This window comes from Carettochelys insculpta, chromosome 6 (genome assembly GCF_033958435.1).
Source record: "Carettochelys insculpta isolate YL-2023 chromosome 6, ASM3395843v1, whole genome shotgun sequence".
Lineage (NCBI taxonomy): Eukaryota > Metazoa > Chordata > Testudines > Carettochelyidae > Carettochelys > Carettochelys insculpta.
The window spans coordinates 4,254,253-4,280,072 of NC_134142.1; positions in this window are offsets into that span (position 1 = coordinate 4,254,253).

Here is a 25,820-nt window from a genome sequence, read left to right on the forward strand (position 1 = left end):
CTCGAAGTCCCTTCCAGTCCTAGTGTTCTATGATTCTATGATTCTATGAAAGCATGTGCTAGCTACAAAAAGCCCTTTATGGGTAGATAAATGCTCTATAAACCATTAAAAACTTTATGCTTGTGGTTTAACTAGTGCTTTGTGCATTTAACTAGTTTGAAATACTGTGCATAACATTCTGTTCTAAGTCTATGGTACCAACAGGGAAAGAAATTCCACACAAACTATTTTCTATTTCCGCTTTCTACTTTATTTTCCAAAGAAAGGTACTGGCTAACCCTGACCTTCTTTTCACAGGGATTTGAGTGAAGAGCATAAAGTATGCTTCTGAATTGAAGCCCTGTAACCTTAGCATAGCCCAGCACTACACCTCTGCAGACCTTCTAACCATGTGACTAAGGCAAATATTTACAAGAGATTTAAGCTTTAAAACACATTCAACTTGTGCAGTTTTGGTGAAAGTTGAAGAACATAAAACAAAATAATTACAAACCCAGCGGATCAGATAAACACACTTCAAATAGAATCTTTGCTCGTAAGGAAAAAAAAGGTGGGTGAATGGGAGGAGAGAAAAATTCCATGTTACTTTGTGCTGACAAGGTGTTCTGGGTCATGAACTAGAATGCAAAGGTCAATAGAAGAGGATTTGCCATATGGGATAATATTATTGGACCATCCAGGGTAATATTCTGGATCTATTGATGGCCAACAGCAAAGTGTTTACAGGCATGGAAATGTAGGCAGTTGATGGCTTCTAGGTGTTTGCTGGAAGTACACAAATTTGCAAAGCAAAACTCAGCCCTAGATACTGAATTTAATTTGGGTTCGTGTTGAAGCCATGGAAAGACCTGAGTTTCTTATCACTGTAAGATGAAGCTAGGGTTACCATGTAAAAAAGAGGACACCTCTGAGAAGGAGTGTACCTGTATCAGTATCTACCTACTCACATTGTATTAATGTGCTTTAGTATATAAAGTACATTAATATAATGTGAGTTGGTAGATACCGATAGATATTCTGCCTGTCAGGGGTGTCCTCTGTTTTGAAAGGTCAAATGTGGTACCCCTAGAAACACTAGTTCTGCCTGTCTAGATTGCTCTAGCGATGTCTGTTAGTGTGGAATTGGAGTGACTTGTATATGCTTGAAAGGTTTGTCGTTATTAGCAAAACTCACGTGAAACAGGGTCTGGAGAATCTGCTATGATGTAGAGCTTTGAAATGCAACTCTTACAATGCTCTCGTCAGTGCCAGGTATTTCAACAAAGAGAGTGAATTCTACCTCCCCACCCAACGCACTTTGCCCGTGACGAATGTTGAAGGGAAAGTTTTCTCTTGACCCCCAGCTATCATTCTCACATGGGGGAGATTGGTGTTCACCTGAAGCAAGAAAAAAGCAAAGCAATGTTATGAATGGTCTGGAAGTTATTCAGCCCTTTAAAGAAAAAAAAATTGTCTGTGGAATCGACTATGGAGGTGACCTAATGATGCAACAATTCCACACAATGTGCAAAGTAACATTTCCTGAGATGTACCTTGAAATTACTGGGCACTTGTTTTATTCAATTGCCCTTTGTTTTATATTAGGTACAGGATTAAAGGGAGAAATGAATAGGTGATCAGGGAAGGAGCAGTGAATTCTCTAATTATCCTGATTGTGACTGTTTCGGAGGAGTTCAGCTCTTTTTGTCTGTCTGTCATTTTCTCCAGACCCACTGGAAAGAGTACTTGGGAAATGGTTTGGAAAGGAGGGCAGCATCATGCTGCAATAACACCCTTTCTTCTGCACCATGTCGATTCTCTTCACCCTACAAGGTGCCTCTTCTTCTCTGAGACCAGCTGAATGTGCCCCTGCTGAATATTTTAACTGAGCGACTAAGCCAGGGGGATGATTCTGCTCTTAGTCATGTGGGTGTGTAAAACAGAAGCTGCACCAGTCAGGTTAGTGGATTCTTACCAGTGTGATAGTAAACTCGTGTCTTTACATCCAGCTATATCACACACTGTTTGCTCTCTTCCGTTATCTCATTGATAGAGGAGAGGTAAGGAGAATCATTAATCCTATCTCAGTATGGGGTGGGGAGGGGAACTAGCGGATCTTTTGAGATGGGGCTAATAAATAATTCTACCTACAGTATCTGTGAAATAATAGCAAGTGAAGGTCACTTTGCATTTTGCCTTGCAGAGGAGATGTAATGTTGACGGATCCCAGCAGTGGAAGTTTGAAAGGATGTTTAAAAATGATATTTTAAAGAAAATGTTTATATGATTTTAACCAACACATTGTTAGCCTGATGGTTCTCTCATATTCCCTCCTCCTGTTTGTTACATTATAAAGATAGACAAGATGTAAGATCTTTAGGGACGGGACTGTATTTCTGAGGAATAGCTGCGTGGGTTTGATAACTGCGATATGTAGTGCTTCAAGGAGCACAAAAGCAGTCTTCAATAAGTTTGCAGCCTCTCCAGGGGGACAGACAATGAGCTGAAGCCTGCCTCCACCAGCATGAAATCAGCAGTTAGATTTCAGGGACTTGGGGAAGGACAAATGAAACAAAGAAATTGAGAGAGGTTAAGAAGTTCAGCTTCCAGAGGCTGGGATGTCATAAATTAGACCTACCTGAACTATTAGTGTCAGACAATATGCACATAGAACTTTTAAGCTGTGTCTACACGTGCACGCTACTTCGAAGTAGCGGCACTAACTTCGAAATAGCGCCCGTCGCGGCTACACACGTCGGGCGCTATTTCAAAGTTAACTTCGACGTTAGGCGGCGAGACGTCGAAGTCGCTAACCTCGTGAGGGGATCGGAATAGCGCCCTACTTCGACGTTCAACGTCGAAGTAGGGACTGTGTAGACGATCCGCGTCCCGCAACGTCGAAATTGCTGGGTCCTCCATGGCGGCCATCAGCTGGGGGGTTGAGAGATGCTCTCTTTCCAGCCCCTGCGGGGCTCTATGGTCACCATGGGCAGCAGCCCTTAGCCCAGGGCTTCTGGCTGCTGCTGCGGCAGCTGGGGATCCATGCTGCAGGCACAGGGTCTGCAACCAGTTGTCAGCTCTGTGTATCTTGTGTTGTTTAGTGCAACTGTGTCTGGGAGGGGCCCTTTAAGGGAGCGGCTTGCTGTTGAGTCCTCCCTGTGACCCTGTCTGCAGCTGTGCCTGGCACCCTTATTTCGATGTGTGCTACTTTGGCGTGTAGACGTACCCTCGCAGCGCCTATTTTGATGTGGTGCCGCGCAACGTTGAAGTTGAACATCGACGTTGCCAGCCCTGGAGGACGTGTAGACGTTATTCATCGAAATAGCCTATTTCGATGTTGCTACATCGAAATAAGCTATTTCGATGTTGGCTTCACGTGTAGACGTAGCCTTATTGTTCTAATCCTTTTTGCCTCTGTTGGCTACATAATAGTTTAGCAGTAGTCGTAAGCCTCTTATTTGCCAACATATTGGAGCACAGGCCATTGACAACCATTTGCCAGCATTCCCTGTCCTGGGTGATCTTTTCCCCTTCTGACCAGAAGTATCCCATCTTTTTAGACTCTGCCTTCAGGTCTCTACGCCAAGTGTTTCCTGGGCTCTCTCTTTTCCTTGTGGAAATGAATAGGTGATCAGGGAAGGAGCAGCAGGGAAGGAACCAACTTAAGGCTTGCCTTGTGATGTTGATAGCTGATTTTCTGAGGGCATGTCCAATCCATCCTCGTCTTCTCTTCCTGATTTTTTCTTCAGCAGGAAGTTGGTGAGTCAGTTGCCACAGGTCTTGGGTGTTCATGGTGTAAGGCCAGCGGATCTGTAGGGTTTTATGGAGGCAGTTATTGGTAAGCATCTTGACTTTTTTATGCGTTAATAAATAATTCTATTCTGTTTTAACACTTTTCTGTGCTCCTGTATTTTCACAATGCTCACAGATCCTGAATGAAAACTGCTAGCTGGGGCCAAAACCCAATTGGACTTGCTGAGGACGTATGGTTTGTAAACAGGGGTGCTGAAACCTGGAGGCCAAGTCTGTGAGATGGTGAATTGTGGGATTCCACCCTGAGAAAGAGGGGCAAGCACAGACCTGCCAGGTGGAAGGTACAGGAAAAGAGAAATTCGCAATATTTAAATATGTGTTTTTACAGCCACAGCACAATAGAGCCCTGAGCCTGACTGAGCTTCTGAGCACTACTCTCATAAACAAAGGTAAATATGTAGGGAGAGAGTCTATACAGAAGATACTCAACAGAATGAAGTAATGCTGCATTTCATTGATGGTGCAAATGAGATGGAGTAGTTAGAAAATGAGCAGGGCAGTAGTTTAAGACTAATTCAGATGTCTGAGTAAAAGGGAGACACCACTCATAAAAAGTTAACCTGACTAGGCTTAACAAAATAGAACCATCCCCTGTATATTTATATATTTGATCACTTGATTTGGTAATCTTTCCCTCACATACTTAATTTTGCTAATTCCATGTGATTTCTTATATATTATACCATGAAAAGTGGCTGTATTCAAGTCAAAAATAGCTCTTTCTCCCCAGGAAGGAAATGTTTTCCAAGATTAACCAATGAGAGAACTTACCGAAAGAATACATCTCTTGTGAACGTCTCTCATTAGATGCATGGGAATTCCTGTTCCATCCCAACCAGCCAATTCCCTCTTACTCATGAAATCAATATTGCAGAACTACTGAGAGCTGTAATGACTCTAATTGTATTTCTCAAGAACCTTAAACTCACATTACTCTCATTTAATTCAACTAGAGGGAATACAAAGAGAATTGAGTTCTCTAAACTTGCTGGGATCTATTTTCCAAAATGCCCTTCAGTGTGCAATTAATATTACATGGTAGATGGCAACAAGAATAGATTTCCCCAAAGTGCATGTAGGCAGCAAGCAGACCTAATGAATGGTTATTTCTGTTGATGTTAATCTTGGAGTGTGCATGGTGCCTTATGGTTCCCTCCCTGAACAACTTGTTAGTTAAAATATGGCTAAAGATAATGATTGGGTGCTTCCCCTCCCTTGCATGGTAAGTATTACTTCCACAGTGGCCACTGTTGGAAAATTACTACAATCTGGACGCTTCCATGCCACGGCAACTGAGATAGCACAGGGAGGGGAACTTCCCGCCTATGCCTTGCCAGCTAAAAACTGGCGGTTGTTCTGATGTGGTTTTACTGTGCGAGGGAGGATTAGAAATGAAAGGGAAGTATCAGGGAAAAGTAATTGAAACATCAAATTCGAAGCCCAGTAGCAAGGAGTTTAAAAAAATCTGTAAATTTGGTGGTCTTGTCTTGTGATTGGAAAATTGCTACTCTATTTTCTTTTTTCAAGAAAGGGGGAAAATGATCTGGGAAACTATAAGCCCTGAATTGCATGCAAAGTCTTGGGACAATTTTTGAGCGAGTTCAGAACATAGACATAAATGGTAATTAGGATAAAATCCCATACCATTTTTCTAAAGGTAGATAATGTCAGAACAACTTAATATCCTTCTTTGGGAAGAGAAACGACTTTTTAGAAAAAGGAAAACTTTCTGCCCGGATTTCAGTAAAGCCTGTGATACTATTCCACATGGAAAACTATTAGCTAGATTGAAATGTACATGAGAAAAGAAAGGTAGATAAGGAACTGGTTAAAGAGCGTAACAGAATGGGTCATACTGCAAGATGAGCTGTTACTGGCACAGTTCCTCAGGGATCAGTCTTGGAACAAATCTGATTTTTATTACTGACTTTGGCACAAAAACAAAAACAAAAAAAGGGAGTGTGCCCTGCTGGAGCTCCTTCATCTTACTGTGGACTTGGTCCAAAGCACGCTCCATATGCCCCCAGGTGAAGAGGTCCCGGGTCAGGCAGGTGAAAGCTGTGGCATTGTGCTGCTTGACTCCCATTTCCCTGAGGACCTTCTCCTCCTTCCAGGGGCTGAGGAGGTCTCTTAGCTCCCGCTCTGCCCAGGAGGGTGCCCTTTTTTTTAATCAGTTCCCAACCCTTGTGAGCCCTGTAAGGGCTCAGGGTGGGGGGTTGGGGCTCCCGTGGCAGGCAGCTGCTTGTCATTGTGCTATTTTTTTGTTTTGGAGGATGGGTGAGGGGGTGTGCTGCGGTCAGCTCATGGCTGTGCTGCTAGCACGCTCTCAGCTTCCTGAGACTCAAAAAGCTTGGCTTGTGTAGCCATGCCAAAAGAAGGGTGAAGGGGAGATATCTCTGAGAAGTCATGCAAGAGACGACAGATTGCAGAGAACTGAAAAAGGACAAATACAGTGCTCAGCTATAAAAAGGGAAATAAGGAAAACCCAGGTAATTACAGACCAGTCTGCTTAACTTCAGTGCCCAGAAAGAGAATGGAGCAAACAAGTAAGCAAACAATTTGCAAACATCTAAAAAATAATAATGTGATAAGTAACAGCACAGCTATGTCAAGAACAAATAATGTTAAACTAAGCTAATATCTTTCTTTGACAAGGTAACAAGCTGTGTTAGTGTGGGGAAGGGGAACAGTAGATGTGGTATATCTTCATTTTAGTATGGCTTTTGATAGTGTCTCACATTATCTTCTCATAAACAAACTAGGGAATTAAAACCTAGTTGGAACTATTATAGAATCAGAGAATCATAGGGCTGGAAGGGACCTCAGGAGGTCATCTAGTCCAGCTTCCTGCTTCAAGCAGGATCAACTCCCACTAAGACATCCCAGCCAGGACCTTGTCAGTCTAGGCAATGCCTTCCAGTGCTTCACCACCCTCCTAGTGAAGTAGTTTTTCCTAAAATCCAGCCTACACCTTTCCCCTCTGTAACTTCAGACCATTGCTCCTTGTTCTGCTATCTGGCACCACTGAGAACAGTTTCTCACCATTACCATTAGAGATACCCTTCAGGTAGTTGAAGGCTGCTATTAAATCACCCCTCCGTCTTCTCTTCTGTAATCTAAACGAGTCAAAATCCCTCAGCCTATCCTCATAGTTCCTGTGCTCCAGTCCCTTAATCATTTTTGTGGCCCTCCTCTGAACCTGCTCCAGCACATCTACATCCTTTTTATACTGGGGGGGCCCAAAACTGGACACACTATTCCAGATGTGGCCTCACCAGTGCCAAATAGAGGGGAACAACAACTTCTCTAGATCTGCTTTAAATGCTCCTCCTCATGCACCCTAATATTCCATTAGCCTTCTTGGCTACAAGGACACACTGTTTACTCATAGCCAGCCTTTAATCCACCAAAACTCCTAGATCTCTTTCCGCTGTACGGCTGCTTAGCCAGTCAGTCCCCAGCCTATAACAATGTATGTGATTCTTCCACCCCAAGTGCAGGACTTTGCACTTCTTGTTGAACCTCATCAGATTTCTTTTGGCCTGATCCTTCAATTTATCCAGGTCACTCTGGATCCTATCTCTACCTTCCAATGTATCTACCTCTCCTCCTAGCTTTTTGTGATCTGCAAACTTGCTGATGGTGTAATTCAGTACCTCATTCAGGTCATTCATAAAGATGTTGAATAACACCGGCCCCAGAACTGAGCCTTGCAGCACTCTGCTTGAAACTGACCACCATCCAGCCATTGAGCCATTGACCACTACTCTTTGGGCCCGACCATCAAGCCAGCTTTCTGTCCATCTTATAGTTCATGGATCCAATCCATATTTCCTTAACTTATGGACAAGAATGTTGTGGGAGACTGTATAAAAAGCTTTGCTGAAGTCAAGGTATGTCACATCCACTGACTTCCCCATGTCCACAGAGCCTGTTACCTCCTCGTAGAAGCTAATCAGATTGGTCAGGCAGGACTTGCCCTGGGTGAATCCATGTTGGCTACTTTTGATCACTTACCCCTCTTCCAAGTGCTCCAAAATGGATTCATTGAGGATCCCCTCCATTATTTTCCCAGGGGCTGAGGTAAGGCTGACAGGTCTATTGTTCCCTGGATTGTCCTTCTTTCCTTTTTTAGAGATGGGCACTACATTTGCCTTTTCCCAGTCATGCATGATCCCTCCTGATCTCTAAGAATCTTCAAAGATAATGGCCAAAACCTTGGCAATGACATCGGCCAATTCCCTCAGTACCATTGGTTGCATTAAATCCAGACCCACGGATTTGTGTACATCTAATTTTTCTAGATAGCTCATAATTGATTCCTCCCCCACAGATGGCTGCTCTCCACCTTCCCATGCTGCATTGTCTAGCTCCATAGTGTGGGAGCTGTCTTTGTCTGTGAAGACTGAGGTGAAACAAGCATTGAGAACTTTAGCTCTTCTTAAATCATCTGTTACTAGGTTACCTCTCTCATCCGGTAACGGCCCCACACCTTCTCTGATAACCTGCTTATTGTTAGCATGCCTGTAAAAACCCTTCTTTTTACCCTTCAAATACCTTGCCAGCTGCAGTTCCAACTGTGCTTTTGCTTTCCTGATTACTGCCCAGCATTCTCCAGTCGTATGTTTACCTCCTTAGTCAACTGTCCACATTTCCATTTCTTGTATGCATCCTTTTTGAGTTTAAGCGGACTGAGGATTTTCCTGTTAAGCCAGCGTCGTTGCCTACAATGTTTGCATTTCTAACTATGCAGTGAGATGGTTTGTCCCTGTGCCTTCAGTAAGACTTCTTTAAAATCGTGCCAGTTCTCTTCAACTCTTTTCCCCTTCATCTTCGTTTCCCAAGGGATCCTGCTCATCTGTTCTCTCAGGGAATCAAAGTCTGCTCTTCTGAAATCAAGGGTCTGTATGTTGCTGCTCACCCTTCTTCCTTTTGTCAGGATACTGAAATCTGCTATCTCATGGTCATTGCAGCCCAGGTTTCCACCCACTTCTATTTCTCCTATTAGTTCTTCCCTGTTTGCGGGCAGCAGGTCAAGTTGTGCACAGCCCCTTGTCGGTTCCTTCAGCACTTGTACCAAGAAGTTATCCCCAACATTCTCCAAAACCTTCCTGGATTGTCTGTGTGCTGCTGTATTGGTCTCCCAACAAATGTCCGGGTGATTAAAGTCTCCCATGAGAACCAGGGCCTATGATTTGGAAGCTTCACTAAGCTGCCTGAAGAAAGCCTCATCTGTCTCATCTCCTTGATCTGGTGGTCTATAGCAGACACCAACTACTACGTCATCTCTGTTACTTCTGCCTGTAAGCTTAACCCAAAGACACTCAGCTGGCTTTTCTCCCTCCTTATACTGGAGCTCTGAGCAATCATACTGCTCCCTCACGTACAGCGCAACTCCTCCTCCTTTTCTCCATTGTCTGTCCTTCCTGAACAATTTATAACCTTTCATGACCGTGCTTCATTTATGTGAATCATCCCACCAAGTCTCCGTTATTCCAGCCACCTCATACTTCGACTGTGCCAGGGCCTCTAATTCTTCCTGTTTGTTCCCCAGGCTTCTGGCATTCGTGTACAAACATCTTAGAAAAGGGGCTGATTGGCCCACTTTCTCCTCTTCACAGGAAACCTACTTTATTGCCGTTTACTCCTTCCCCACTTACCTCAGAGCTTGTGTCACCGTCCCCGGATGAACCTAATATAAAGCCCTCCTCACAAGGTTTGCAAGCCTGCTCACAAAGATGATCAATCCTCTCTTCATTAGGTGGATCCCATCTCTTTCAAGCAATCCCTGTTCACAAAAGAGAATCCCATGATCTGCTACACTACCTGTGTGACCACACATCTACCTCTGTGGTTTGACAATCCCTACGCAGCCCACTTCCTTCCACAGGGAGGATAAACGAGAACACCACTTGTGCACGCTATTCCTTGACTTTCCTTCCTGGGGTTACATAATTCGCTGTGATCTCGTCAAGGTCGCTCTTAGCTGTACCATTGGTTCCTACATGGAGAAGTAGGAAGAGGTAGTAGTCTACAGGTTTAATGATTTTTGGCAGAGACTCTAACATCCTGGATTCTGGTTCCTGGCAAGCAGCAAACTTGCTGGGATTCTAGGTCCAGACAGCAGATGGATGACTCTATCGTTCTTAGGAAGGAGTCCCTGACCACCAGCGCATGTCTTCTTCTCTTAGGGGTGGTGGTCATAGAACCCACATCCATAGGACTGTGCATCCCATGCCTTAGAAAGCGTGGGGTCGCCTTCTGATCCATTCCCTGTGAGATATCAGCCCCAGCTAGCCCCACCATATCACCTGTGCAGAGAGACTGAAAGCAGTAAGGTGAATGCTTAGCTGATTGGAAAAACATCCCCAGAGAGTAGTTACCAATGATTCCCAGTTGTTATGGGGTCCCACAGGGAAAGAAGTGTAACTCTTGCAAAAAGAGCAAATGTCATTCTGGGATGCACTAGCAGGAGTGTTGTAAGCAAGACATAAGAAGTAATTCTGCTCTACTTAGTGCTGATACAGCCTCAACTGGAATACTGTGTTCAGTTCTGGGTGCCATCTTTCAAGAAGGATGTGAACAAATTAGAGTGAGTCCAGAGAAAAACAAGAAAAATATCTAACGGTCTAGAAAATGTGACCTGGAAGGGATGATTTAAAAAGGAGTTTCTTTAGTCTGGAAAAGAGAAGACTGGGCAGTGGAGGGAGGACATGATACCAGTTTTGAAATACATGAAAGGTTGTTGCTTGGAAGATGGAGAATTAATATTCTCCATAACCTCTGACAAGAAACAATAGGCTTAAAACTTCTTAACTGCAATGTGGGCCATGGATCATTTACAGGTTTAACTAGTTTAAGTGGTGGATCCTCTGTAACTTGACATCTTTAAATCCTGATGGGAGGACTTCAGTAAGTCATCTGGAGGTCAGGGGTCTGTCACAAGAGCTGGTGGAGGAGGTTCTGTGGCCAGCAATTTGCAGGACAGCCTACATAATCATGATAGCCCCTTCTGTCCTCAAAGCTTCTGAGCCTCTGACTTTATAACCCCTGTGACTTTAGTGCTTAAAGCCCTGAGCTCTACCACATGAGCTGAAAGCCAGCAGCCTCTCAGCCCAGGCTGCAGAGCAGATTTCACTCTCCCTTGTCAGTGGCCTCAATGCATCTGGGGATACAAGTTTAATGAGTTGGATTTTCAGCTGGAATACATGGAAGTAGTTCCAGCTGAGTCAGTGAGGTTATTTGGATCTGTGCCAGCTGCAGACCTGTCCCTTTTTTGTCATCCTAGTCACCAAAGTGACAAACATGCTGGTGCCTTGTATTTTAGCAAGTAAAATGCCTTATGGCTTTTCCATGTGACTTTTGCGTAAGCCACCATGCCGGTACCCGGACTGTGTTTCTGTTGGAGTCGGCCACGTGTTATTCAGACTCCTGTATGCGTTGCTCATAACAGCCATCCTGTGTACATGCCTTGGAAAAGCCTGAGAGAATACAACTTAACTGAGTGAGTTAAACATAAATTGAATGACCTCAGATGTCACACATGCTGTCATTCCTGATTGACTTGTCATAAAAGTAACTCCTGGACTGTACCACAAAACTCAGTGTAACTGTGGTTTCTCCTTTTTACGATTTGTATTTGCTTTTTTTAAAACTAAAAAGATTTATAACTTGAAAATGAAGAAGGAAATTGCAGAGGTACACACAGTATCAGGCCAAATTTCCTTTTGTTACGTTTTGTTTCCTGATCACCATGGAGCTGGAACTGTGTGTGAATTAATATTATTCATAAAAGCAGCACAGATAGCAATAAGACCAATTACAGCAAAACATGCACCATCTTTTTAATCTTGGAGGTTATGGAAAACGCTGCTCTTCTGCAAATTTAATATCATAACTAAAAATTACATGGTATGTGCTGTTTGACTTTTTGACCATGCTAATATCTAATATTCTAATATCTGATACTAATATTCAAGTTTGCAATATTTTGCCAATAAATTACACAGGGGGTACATGCTTGTGAATTTTCATGAGCTGGAAAGGGCCTGCCATTTGGCTTCAAAGTGTTTGCAATGCATCAGCTTCGTTGTTCTGATCCAATATGATTAAATTCACAGTTTGTGGTATCTCAGCTAGTACAGTACTTCCTGGGGTTCCATTCCGGGAAGCGGATTGTTTCTGGAGGTATGATGTTGTGCTACCATTTGTGCTCACCTGAGGCAGAGTGTGATAAAATCTGGAGTCAAACTGTCCCTGCTGGGTACTGCTAAAGAACTAAACCCTCGGATTTAAGCCCTCTTTGAAAGAGAACAGTCACTTAATTATACAGAAGGAACCTGAAAAGCTGGTGTGACTAGTGGCTAGAAATGCTAAAACACCACAGTTGCACTGCTGGAGAACTTCGTCGTGGACAGGATCTATGCAGGCGTGCTGATGTGGGTGTTTGTGGGGCAAGGGGCACAGGCCTAGCGTTTCAAAGGACCCCAGAGATTCAGCTGCTACCACTGCTACTTTACATGCAGCGCTGGCAGCTGGAGCTCCTGGCCCCTTTGAAGTGCTGCAGCAGCGCTTTTATTTATTTATACGAAGCTACACATCTCATAGAACTGGAATGGACCTCGGGAGGCCATTGAGTCCAGCCCCTTGCCCTCTTGGCAGGACCAAGCATCATCTCCTGTTTGATCTATTTGCCCCAGATCCCTAAATGGCCCCCTCAAGGATTGCAATGCTCAACATCTCAGCTATCCCTGCCCTAAATCCTGTGCTGCTGTGGCAATGTGTGCAGTGGGGAGAGAAGCGGGGAGGACCAGTGATGCAATCGGGGTGGCGCTGAGAGCTGAATGCCCTAGGCCCCACCCCTTCTGTGCTTGGCCCCACCCCTTCTGGGCCAAGTAGCCAGAGCCCTCTCCCACCTTTCCCCTGCTGACCCGATAGGCTGTGGACCACCAGCTGATTCTCCAGAAGGGTCTGTTTCTCTCCTGTCCCCTTATGCCCTTCAGCATGAAAGGTTAACAGATCAGTACAGCCACAGTGCAGTGCGGCCAACAGCCACCATGGGTCCCGGGGCCAAGTGGGGGAAGGGGATTGGCTCTGAGCCCTGGAAGGGGTGGGGCCAAAGGTGGAAGGGGAGGGGCTTAGGGCATTCAGTCCGCAGTTCTGCCTGGACTGTGGTGCTGGCCCCTCCCATCCCTCACACCACACACAGCGGAACAGCAGCATTGCCCTGGTACTTGAAAGGGGCCTGGGGCTGTCACTGCCTTTGGAGCTCTGGGCCCTTAGGAAACACTGGACCCAGGGCAACTGCCCCTGTGCACCCCTCTATCGGTGGGCCTGGCAACAAGGCAGGGGAGACTAAGCCCTGGCCAAGCTCTGTGCTGTTTGGTTCAGCGTGGTAGGCGCTGTCTCAGGGAGAGGTGTTAGATCATGAGGGATTCCAACTTATCCATTTATCACCTGAGTTCAATTGCAGTTTTAATTTCTCTCTCCCTTTAAAAGCAGCAAGTGATGATTTTTTGACAGGCAAAACTTCACACCCCCTTTTTCTAATTTTTTCAGCTCGATCAGTGTAAGTCTCCTCACCAGTGTGCTCCAGTATTTACAGCCCACTTCAGATCATGCTGTGTGTCTGGTTTCTGATTGCTGGTGATGCTGTGCAATTGTTTTGCTTACAGGACAAGATTTACTGGGACTTGAACGAAAAATTCTCCTTACTGCTCATCCCAGTCATGCATTACTTGTTCAGCTTGCTTCAGGCAGACCAGCCTTTCGGTGCCCTGTGCTCATTCTCTGATAGTACCAGGCCATTTGCTTTCTTCTAAATATCAAGTATCCTTAGTGGTGGACCTTAAAACTTGACATTTATGTTAACCGACATAACAGCCGTGACATCCTGGGCCAACCAGCCCTCCTCACTGAAGAGGCACAACTGAGCAGGAACCAGCTGATCCTCTGTAATGAGCAACGGGCAGCCAGACAGAGAAGGCATTCTCAGGGAGAACATAGCCTGCTGAGAACAAGTATTCCACAGTGCAGAAGCCTGGCAGGCTAAGGAGAACGTGGCCTTGTTGTCAGGAACTGGACGCTTATTGGAGCCCCTGTTTCCTGAATAGTGGGAGGAGGCATTCAGAGGCCTGGAGAACCAGACATCCTGCATAACCGGGATGGTGAGAGGTGTTAAAACATAAGAACAACCATACTGGGTCAAACCAAAGGTCCATCCGGTCCCGTAACCTGTCCTCTGACAGTAGCTCAATGCCAGGTACTCCAATGGGAGTGAACAAAACAGGTAATCATCAAGTGATCCATCCCCTATTGCCCATTCCTGGCTTCTTGCAAACAAAGGTTAGGGACATCATGCCTGTCCATCATGGCTACTAGCTATTGATGGCCCTGTCTTCCATGGATTTCTTTTTTGAATCCTGTTATATTCTTGGCCATCACTATATCCTCTGGCAAAGAATTCCATGGGTTGACTGTATGTCGTGTGAAAAAACTCTTGTTTGTTCTAAATCTGCTGCCTATTAATTCCATTGGGTGATCCCTAGTTCTTGCATTATGAGGAGTAAAGAGCACTCCCTTATCTACTTCCTTAAGATCAGTTATGATTTCACAGACCTCAGTCCTATTTCCCCTTAGTCATCTCTTTTCCAAGCTGCAAATACCAGTCTTATTAATTTCTCCTCATACAGAAGGTGTTCCATAACCCTCATCATTTTTGTTGCCCTTTTTCTAAACCTCCTCAAAATCAGAGGGAGAGAGAGGGAGAGCAACAACATATGCAGGCAGTATTCAAGAGGTGTGGGCATACCATAGATTTATAAAGAACATAAGAACATAAGAATGGCCATACTGGGTCAGACCAAAGGTCCATCAAGCCCAGCATCCCATCTGCCGACGGTGGCCAATGCCAGGTGCCCCAGAGAAGGAGAACAGAAGACAAGTGATTTATCTCCTGCCATCCATCTCCTGCCCTTGTTATGAAGGCTAGGGCACCATACTTTATCCCTGGCTAATAGCCATTTATGGACCTGACCTGCAAAAATTTATCAAGCTCTTTTTTAAACCCTAATAGAGTCCTGGCCTTCACAGCCTCCTCGGGCAAGGAGTTCCACAGGTTGACTGTGCGCTGTGTGAAGAAAAATTTCCTTTTATTAGTTTTGAACCTACTACCCATCAATTTCATTTGGTGTCCCCTAGTTCTTGTATTATGGGAAAAGGTAAATAATTTTTCTATATTCACTTTCTCCACACCATTCATGATTTTATATACCTCTATCATATCGCCCCTCAATCGCCTTTTTTCCAAACTGAAAAGTCCCAGTCTCTCTAGCCTCTCCCCATATGGGACCCTTTCCAAGCCCCTAATCATCTTAGTCGCCCTTTTCTGAACCTTTTCTAATGCCAATATATCTTTTTTGAGGTGAGGAGACCACATCTGCACGCAGTACTCGAGATGTGGGCGTACCATAGTTGTATATAGGGGAAGTATGATATCTTTTGTCTTATTATCGATCCCTTTTTTAATAATTCCTAACATCCTATTTGCCTTACTAACTGCCGCTGCACACTGCGTGGATGTCTTCAGAGAACTATCCACTATAACTCCAAGATCCCTTTCCTGATCTGTCGTAGCTAAATTTGACCCCATCATGTAGTACGTGTAATTTGGGTTATTTTTTCCAACATGCATTACCTTACACTTACCCAGGCAACATGAGGCAACATGATACTTTCTGACTTATTATCAATCCCTTTCTTAATGATGCCCAACATTCTATTCACCTTTCTGTCTGCCACTGCACCTTGAGTGGATGTTTTCAGAGAACCACCCACAGCAATTCCAAGGTCTCTTTCCTGAATGGCAACAGCTTATTTAGACACCACCATTTTATATGTCAAGTTGTGATAAGGTTTTCCAGTCTGTGTTACTTTGTATTAAGCAACATTAAATTTTCAAAAAAAAGACAATGGATTTCAAGAAGGCAGACTTTAGCAGACTCAGAGAGCTGGTAGGCAAGGTCCCCTGGGAAGAAGGACTAAGAGGGAAAACAATTGCAGACAATTGGCAGCTTTTCAAGGACATTATGAAGGGTTCAAGACCACACTATTCTGCTACATGGGGAAGATAGGAAGTTTGAAAAGAGACCATCCTGGCTTAACCAGGAGATCTTAAATAATCTAAAAGGAGTCCTATAAAAAGTGGAAAGTAGGTCAAATTATAAAGGGTGAAAGGCCTCGGACACATCTTTGCCATTAGTGCAATGGAGGAGAGAGAGGATGAACTTGTTCTGTCTACAACATCGGATGCTTGGGCCCCCTGGCCTCATTTAGTCACTTGCTGCTCAAGTCATGTCACCGTAACCTCAGGAATTACTTGCCCCTTCTGTCTGGAGAGAACACTAATACACTGAGCTGATTTAATGAAGTGATCTTGACCAAGGCATGAGGGACCTAAACAACAGCTTTCTACAAAGGAAAACAATTAAACATTAATGTATCGCTTATCCAGTGCTACCAGTGTCAGATGCACGAGCTGCAACTGTTGCAGCCCCAGGAGAGGAAGAGAAAAGAGGATCAGAAGGAAAAACAAAGAAACAGAAAAAAACGCATTGCTCAATCGTGCTGAAGTCTCATTTCTCTGCTAGACCCTCTTCCTGGTCCAACATAAGGCAAATAGCATGTGGCAGCATTTGCAGATTTGGGAATGTCCAAAAGTTTTTCTTTTTTTTTAATGTGCCGTTCTGGACCATTTCTAAAAGTGAGGGAGCTGAGCCCCTTAGCCCTGCCCCTCCCCCACCCCCACCCCTCAGGTGAGGCCAGGAGCAAAGCCCCAGCACACAGGGCTGGAAACTGGGACCCTGGGTTTGGGGCCAGCAGTAGAAACTCCTGACGTATGTGTCTCAAACCGGGACTAACGCATGATGATTTCCTTCCCAGAGGTGGCGTTGCAGGGTATTTCTCTACAGTCCTGCCAGTCGCGACTGCTGATGGTTCCCTTTTGTCTTGAGACTTGGTGTTCGCCAGTAGTCCCAGGACCTCAGATCAGGTTGATGACCCTAGTCCAGGCCCAACAGTCCTTCAGGCCCCTTGTGTTTGGACTCTGCTCAGTGAGGCTGTGGGAAACCAAGCCCTCTTCTGTATCTTGGGTTCCAGCCCAGGAATCCTGATGGCAGTGATTCATGTCTGTCTGGTCCTGTTTTGCCTTTTCCCTGTGCTGCCTCCTACTGTAGCCCACTTTCTTCTCTGGGGGGCTCATTCTCAGCAGGGATCTGAAGTGGGGTGAAGCCCCTAATCCCAGTTCTTAAGGTGGTGAAAGAAAGGAAACTACATTTATGTACAGGGACAGCGGCATCAACTCCTGTGTGCTTCTGGGATCCTCCAGTCACTAGTCCTGCTACTCTATGGCTGACCAGAAAACTGAGGTGGCTTCATAGAATCATAGAATACTAGAACTGGAAGGGACCTCAAGAGGTCATTAAGTCCAGTCCCCAGCTCTCACCTCAGGATCAAGCACCCTCTGTATCATCTCTGTTAGATATTTATCCAACCTGTTCTTAAATATCTCCAGTGATGGAGTTTCTACAGACACCCCAGGCAACTTAGGCCAGTACGTGACCACCCTCACAGTTTGGAATGTTTCCTAATATCTAACCTAAATTTCCCTTGCTGGAGTTTAACCCCTTCTCCCTCCACCATGTAACATCCTTTTAGGTACCAGAAAGCTGCTATTATGTCCCCTTTCAGCCTTGCCTTTTCCAGACTAAACAAACCACTTTCTTTTAATCTTCTCTCATGGGTCATATTTTCTAGACCTTTAATCATTTTAGTTTGCTCCTCTCTGGGCCTTTTCCAATTTCTTCACATCTTTCTTGACATGTGGGGCCCAGATCCGGACACAGCATTCCAGCTGAGGCCTAATCAGTGCAAAGCAGAGCAGAAAAATTACTTCTTGGGTCTTGCTCACAACACTTCTGTCTATGCTGGATCTCTTGTGGCTGTGATCCTTTTGGAGAAGGGGCTGTAGCACAAGACCTATGAGGATAAGCTGATGGATTTGGGCTTGTTTAATTTACAGAAGAGAAGACTTAGGGGTGATTTAATTGCAGCCTTCAACTTCCTGAAAGGGAGCTCTAAAGAGGAGGGTGAGAAACTGTTCTCAGTGGTGTCAGATGGCAGAACAGGGAGCAATGGTCTGAAGTTACAGCAGGAGAGAGGTGTAGGTTGGATATTAGGAAAAACTGCTTCACCAGGAGGGTGGTGAAGCACTGGAATGTGTTGCCTAGAGAGGTGGTGGATTCTCCATCCCTTGAGGTTTTTAAGTCCCGGCTTGACAGGGTCCTGGCTGGGATGACTTAGTGAGGGTTGATCCTGCTTTAGGCAGGGGGCTGGACTAGATGACCTCCTGAGGTCCCTTCCAGCCCTATGATTCTATGACAGCTAAATCCACTTCCTCAGGCTGAGCTTCTTACTCTTTTTAGGCTCTTCCTTCAAGATTGGCATGTCTGCAGGGGAGATGGGTGGAGGTTGTGGGGAGCTGCATTTGCTGACAGCTGCTGTGTAACACCTGCTTGCCTGGTGCAGGGTTTTTAACTGCACTGAAATGGCTAGTCGCAGTGAAATAGTTTAATCTCCAACATGTACACACATTAATTCCTTTTGTTACATAAAAAATTTAAAGCCTATATCTGTTTTATCTGTTTCACATCTGAAATGAGGTTTGGTAGCACGAAGAAAAGAGGAGTGATGCTCTCTGAGCAGTGGTCTCTAAACCTAGTGTCCGGCAGCTTGTGCTCCAGGTAGTAACAATGCACTGGCAGCTAGGAAATTCCAGACCTTTGGGCCCATTTCCATTTTCTCCAGAGGCGCTGACATTTGCACCTCAGCATTACAAATACTGTGTGGAGGATGGCCCCAGACTCAGGAGATCTGTCTTTCTCCGGGAAGTTAGAAATAAATTCACTTTGGAAATTGTGACTCAGATGTGTGTTATTTAATGATATCCTCTCAAAGTCTTTAGCATTTCAGGGAATGTTTGCTATAGGGAATATCTAGCAAATCCTTCCATGACTATCCAGAGGATCGTTTACCCTGGTCATCTCCATAGGACATTTATTAATGTGATAGTTCAGTACAACAAGAAGTCCTGCGGCACATTATAGACTAACAGATATTTTGAAGCACAAGCTTTCATACAATCTGTAATGGCAAATCTACAAGGTGCCAAAGGACTTCTTACTGTTTTTGAGGGTACAGACTAACTCGGCTACCCACTCTGATATAAGTCCAGAATGTTCTTAGTTACATGGGGAGAGAAGCATGTAGATGTCAAGCATTCATCGGGGAACAGTACAGCACTGATGCTTTGATGGAGAGCTTTCCTATTAGCTCTTGAAATAATTATGTTTTGCAAATGGAATGCATAAAGAACTTGCCAGCACTGCTGCAATGTGGTAATGCGAGTAAAAGAACGAATACCCTTGAGCCTCTGAACAGCCTAGTTATCTTTTCCCATCTGAATCAAAATGTCGCAGCTTGTCTCTTGAAACAGAACAGACAGCCCTCTGCCTGACAAAGTGCAGTGAGCCCTCCCTACGCAGCCCTGCAGGAAGCTATGAGTTTGCATTTTAGACCTACAGGCTTCCTACAAAAGAAGGGACCTGCAGATAGTAGGATTTCTATAGAGCTGAACAGACTTTCATCAAAATCAGCTTTATAAAAGGTGGGCACTGCAGTGTCAATGAAGGACCAAAGTGGTGTGTGTAAAACATGCCACCAGTTCCAGTAAATGCTCAGGAAATAAAATATTCCTCCCTGCCGAAGAGGGCAAACCCTTCCTGTGAATTCCAGCTACGGGATTTGGGGGATTGGTGCTCTCCAACCCTCTTTCCCACAATCTGTTCACATTCTTTCCGTAATGGGAGGGGTGCAAAGCTGTATGCAACGTTCCAGATGTGGCTTCACCAGTGCTGAATAAAGGGGAATAATCGCTTCCCTAGATCAGCGGGCAATGCTCCTACTAATGCACCCAGACATGCCATTAGCCTTGCTGCGTACAAGAGCACAGTGTTGACTCACATCTCAAAATGGAATAATGTGGTGCCTCTCAGAGGCAGCAGCTGAAAGAAGTGAAGGGGAGGGAGAGCACCGTTCCCTGTACTATAATTCTGGTTGCAGGCCAGACGGCGATTACATTTGCAAAGTGCAGTTATGGGAGTCTGTATGTTCCATCTTCCCACTGAATCATTTGGAAAACAGAACATAACTGTTTTGTAATTAGTAATTAAGTGTGGCTGTCTATATTTTCTACCAGCTAATAATGCAGTGAAAGCCGCATTTGCAGCAGAACCCTTTTCATTTCGCGCTCTGTTTACAAAGCCACGACAATTCGTCTTGGCCCAGACTCTGCAGTTAGAAGTGCATGGGCAAATCCCTGCTCTTGTGAGGAGCCCAACCAATATTTTTATGGGTCCTATTGCAAAAAGGGGGCCTGCCCTGTGTGAAGGGGTAGTCTCACCTCTGATGCCACCTTGGTGTGGTGTTGCAACTCTCTCCTCACTGGATGTCTCCTGCTACTGGTTGCCCCACCTCTGCTGTGACATTTCTCTTCCTGAGACTTGGGCTCCAGCAGGTCACTTAAGTCTTCCCCCTTCCAGGTAGCTCAAGAACAAAATCTGGGGGGAACGAATGACAATGACTCTTTCAAGGAGATGGGATCATTCCAGTGTGGGGAACATCAGAACCAGACTTTTCATGCTCTGGGCAGTAGTTGTCTGGGAAGCTCCTTCCCCCAGTCAGTCCTTCCCTCAGGGGTCAAGGTTTCCTCCCTTCTCTGATCTGCTCCCAGGTGACTTCCTTTGCTCCCCTTTTAGCTCAATTTCCAACCCATACATATTGTGCAGGTGGGGTGGGGCTGGGTGAGCCCAGAGCAGCTCATTAATTCCCAGTTGTCCAGGTGAGGTTTGCACATCCCAGCACAACTGGCAGCAAAAGGTATGCAGTTGCTGTCCCTTGGCTTCAGAGTGCAGCCTGTCAGCACTGCTACTGAGAGTCATTCGTAAATGATGCCTAGATTGCTGCCTAAATTTAGGCCCCCCAATAAATTTCAGGTCACCTAATTAATTGGCCTGACTCTATGAAAGTGCTGTGCATCTATCAACTTCCACTGGTTTCATTTGCAGCTGTAGATGGCCAGAACCTTTGAAAATTGGTAACATGAGCACAAAATGACCTCCCCAATCTACAGGCTGCATGGGAGTCAGGTGTGCTGTTTTGCTGATGCAAGGAGTAGGAGACTGCAGTGAAGGTATTGTATTACCGCACACAGCTGAAACTGGAGTATCTGTTGCATGCTGATGCCTGTTGTTGGGTATGGAGATGAGCCTTGTGGAGCCTTGCTGTACTTGGCCCATCGTGTTGTAAGGCCATAGGAGTGTGGCTAGGAATATAAATTACTGTTGGTAGATAGAGAGAAGTTCAGAGATGCATCACCCTTTATTAAGTTCAACATTACACTGAACATTGCTCATTTTATCACCCATGTAGTATTTGTGGCTCTAGAAGCTGGAGGTCTGAAATGGAAGTGCAGTGTTTCACCCGTATGATGACTGCACCTTCCAGCTACTGTTGTATGAGTCCAGGTGGATAGGAAGCACTTTCGTGCTAGGGAAAAGGAATCCATGTGACCACAGAAAGAACAGCCGCAGTGAATGCCTCAACAAACACTAAAATATGGAACATCAGCTAGAACTGAAAATGAGGAGGCTGATCTGTTTTACTTCCGATTTCTCCAGGTGAAACCAGGAAGTACAGAAGCTTTCTATAACTTCCATCTGTTTGCCATCTCTTAAGGATCAGGTTAGCAAAGAACAGGAACCCTAACTCACTTCTGGCTTCATTAAGCCAGTAGCATGTTACAATGAGGGAGATTAAATAATAACACCTTACCCCTCCTGTGTAAGAAGGTACCAATCTAAAGAGGTATAGCATGTTATCAGCATGGGTTTATTCCTTAGAACATTAGCACTGAAAAGCAAATAAATTCCAGTTATAACACCTAACATCTTTGAGCTGTACCTAACAGACATTTAAGTTTTCCATCAGACTCTTGGTACTTGTAGGGTTGGAAGAGACCTCAGAAGGTCATCTCATCTAACCCCGTACTCAAATCTGGTGCAACCATAAGAACATCATCCCACCCAGGGCTTTGTCAAGATGGGACTTAGACACGTATAAGGATAGTAATTCTACCACTTCCCTAGGTAACCCATTCCGCTGCTTCATAGCCCTCCTGGTCAAATAGATTTTCCTTATATCCAACCGAGACCTCCTCCACTGCAACCTGAGGCCATTGATCCTTGTTTTTCCATCTGCCATTATTGAGAACAACCAGGATCCATCCTCTTTGGAACCCTGCTTCAGGTAGTTGAAGGCTTCTGTCAAATCCCCCCTCACTCTTCTCTTCCATAGGCTAAATAAGCCCAGTTCCCAAAGCCTCTCCTCATAAGTCATGTGTCCCTCCCTATAATTGTTTTTGCCCTCCACTGAACACACTTGCAATTTGTTCACATTCTTTCTGTAATTCTGGGAGGCACAAAATTGAATGGAATGCTCCAGATGTGGCCTCACCAGTGCTCAATAGAGGTGAATAATCACTTTCCTCAGTCTGCTGGCAATGCTCCTACTAATGCACTGCAATATGCCATTAGCCTTCTTGGCACAAGAGCACACTCTTGACTCATACACAGCCTCTCATCCACTGTACTCCCCAGGTCCTTTTCTGCAAAACTGCTGCTTAGCCAGTTGGCACCCAGCCTGTAACGATGCTTCGGATTCTTCTATCCTACGTGCAGGAATCTGTACTTGTCTTTCTTGAACCTCATCAGATTTTCAGTGGGCAGATGGCAGAACAAGGAGCAATGGTCTGAAGTTGCAGAAGGAGAGGAGTAGGTTGGATAGTAGGAAAAACTACTTCACCAGGAGGGTGGTGAAGCACTGGAATGCGTAGCCTAGACAGGAGGTGGATTCTCTATCCTTAGAGGTTTTTAAGTCCTGGCTTGACAAAATCCTGGCTGGGATGACTTAGTTGGGGTTGATCCTGCTTGGAGCAGGGGCCTGGACTTGATTACCTCCTGAGGTCCCTTCCAGCCCTATGATTCAGATTTCTTTTGGTTCAATTCTCCAATTTGTGTAGGTCACTCTGCACTCTATCTCTATCCCTATCCTCCACTGTATCTATTTCTACCCCCAGCTTAGTGCTATCTGCAGACTTGCTGTGGTGGAATCCGTCCATTCATCCAGTCTATAAATGTATCTAGTGAACAAACTAGCCCCAGGACTGACCCACGCAGCGCTCCATTTGATACGGTCTGCCCACTGAACATCAAGCTATTGATTGATACCCATTAGCTTGATGATTAGTCAGCTTTATATCCACTTCATAGTCCATTCCTCCAAGCCACACTACTTTAACTTGCTGGCAAGAATTCTGTAGGAGACCATATCTAAAAGTCACATCTGCCACTTTCCTCATGTCCACCTAGCCAGTTACCTCATCATAGAAGGCAATCAGGTGGGTTAGGCATGACTTGCCCTTGGTGAATCCCTGTTGACTATTCCTGATTACCTTCCTCTTCCCCCAGTGCTTCAGAATGGATTCTTTGAGTTCTGCTTCATGATTTTTCCAAGGGAAGAGGTGAGGCTGACTGGGCTGTAGTTCTCCAGATTCTCTTTCTCCCCTTTTTAAATGATGGGCACTGCATTTACTGTTTACATTAAAATGCAAACTTTTAAGTCATTAACAGAATGGCCCATTCCATTAAAATGTTGACTGACCGGTTTGTGAATCAGGAGTGTTCTTATGTCTGTTTTGTGCCCATTAATTCTTTGTCTGAGAGCGTTTGAAGTCTGTCCAATATACAAAGCATGTGGGCATTGTTGGCACACGATGGAATATATGATGTTAGTTGAGGAACACGATAATGTGCCCGTGATTCTGTGAATAACCTGGTTAGGGCCAGTGATGGTATCTCCAGAATAGATATATGGACAAAGCTGGCAACGGGCTTTGTTGCAAGGAAAAGTTCCAGGACTGGTGCTCCTGCGGTATAGACTGTGGTTGTGGGTGAGAATCCTCATAAGGTTGGGAGGTTGTCTGTAGGAGAGAACAGGCCTGTCACCTAGGGCCTTCTGGAGTGTGGCATCCTGATTAAGGATAGGTTGTAGGTCTTTAATAATGTATTGCAGTGGTTTGAGTTGGGGGCTGTAGGTAATGACCAATGGTGTTCTGTTCTTGGCTTTTTGGGCCTGTCTTGGAGTAGCTGGTCTCTGGGTATTTGTCTGGCCCTGTCGATTTGTTTTTTTATTTCTCCTGGTGGGTAATTCAGGTTTATGAATATTTGGCAGAGATCTTGTAGTTTTTGGTCTCTGGCAGTAGGACCAGAGCAAATGCTATTGTACCTAAGGGCTTGACTGTAAACAATGGATCTAGTTATTTGTGCAGGATGGAGGCTAGAAGGGTATAGGTAAGTATAGTGATCAGTGGGTTTCCAGTAGAGTGTGGTACTGATCAGGCCATCCTTGATTTGTACTGTAGTGTCCAGGAAATGTATCTCTCACGTGGAGTAATCGAGACATAAGTTGATGGTGGGGTGCAGGTTGTTAAAGTCTCTGTGGAATTCTTCTAGAGTCTCTATACCATGGGTCCAAATCATAAAGATGCCATCAGTGTATCTTAAGTAGAGGAGGGGTAATAGGGGACAAGAGCTGAGGAATCATTGTTTCTGATTCACAAACCGGTCAGTCAACATTTTAATGGAGTGGGCCATTCTGTTAATGACTTAAAAATTTGCATTTTAATGAAGAGGAATTTTCACAACAGTCTGCAAAGAGAGGCTTCTGAACTCTCTTTTATATTCAAATTTGACACATTAACACATGGTTTGAACTGAGATGTGAATTTTCTGGGCCATTATTAGGTGCTCTTTTGCATACTTGGCTTATTCTAATTCTTGACTTCCCCCCTCCCCCTTCTGCCCCTTTACTCTCTGATTTGCTCACTTTGATAATTTTTTTCTGATTTGTCAACCTTGATTACTTTTTTGGTTCTCTGTGCCTTAAATATTGAGTCTGTTCTGGTCTGGCTATGGTCTGAAGAAGTGGGTCTGTCCCATGAAAGCTCACCTAATAAATTATTTTGTTAGTCTTTAAATTGCTACTTGACTGCTTTTGTTCTTTCATCGGGAGTGGCTCCTGTACTGTGACATGGCACATTGAGTCACCTGGCACTGTGACTTGCTGTCACATCACTATCCCATGCCCCAAATCTCAATGCCAGGGTGAGGAGCTGGACCTAGCCCTAGCTGGACAGAAGCTGTCACTGCTTGAAGAGAGTGGAAGCGAGAGGTCACTCTCCAGCCCTCTAGTTGCACAATCCACCACTGCTACTGGGAACTTGATTGGTGTAAATGGAGCTGCTACCTATTCATTCCTTTATAAATGGCAGAGAATCATCCTTTATACTCTACATTTTTACATCAAATGACATCACCCATTTGAAGACCACTGATTTTGGTGGCTTATTCATATTCCACAGTAATCATTGAACCTATAGGACAATTTCTCTTTCAGTACAGCATTTAAGATACTAAACAGGTGACATCTGGCCAAGACAACCAAACACAGCACATTAAAAAAAGACCACCACTAATCTCTTCCCTTTCCCTCACCCTGGATGCCTTTGGCAAGGGCCTTGCTTGAGGCCTGTCACAGGATATTGATGACAATTTATGTTTGGTAGTTTCTTATAGCAGCTCCAGTCTCCATAGCATCTGCCTCTCATGGAGAGAATTATCTTTTCACGTTGCTGTGGGTGGTTTAGGAGAATGGATGTTTACTACTCTAGCCTGGTGTTTCTCAGCTTTTCTGAGATCAGGCCCAGCCTTGCTGCCTTCCTGTATTAAGGCCAGCAGATCACAGGGATTGGTGGCACTCCATGGACTGCTTGAGGAACACGGCTCTAGGGCACTGAA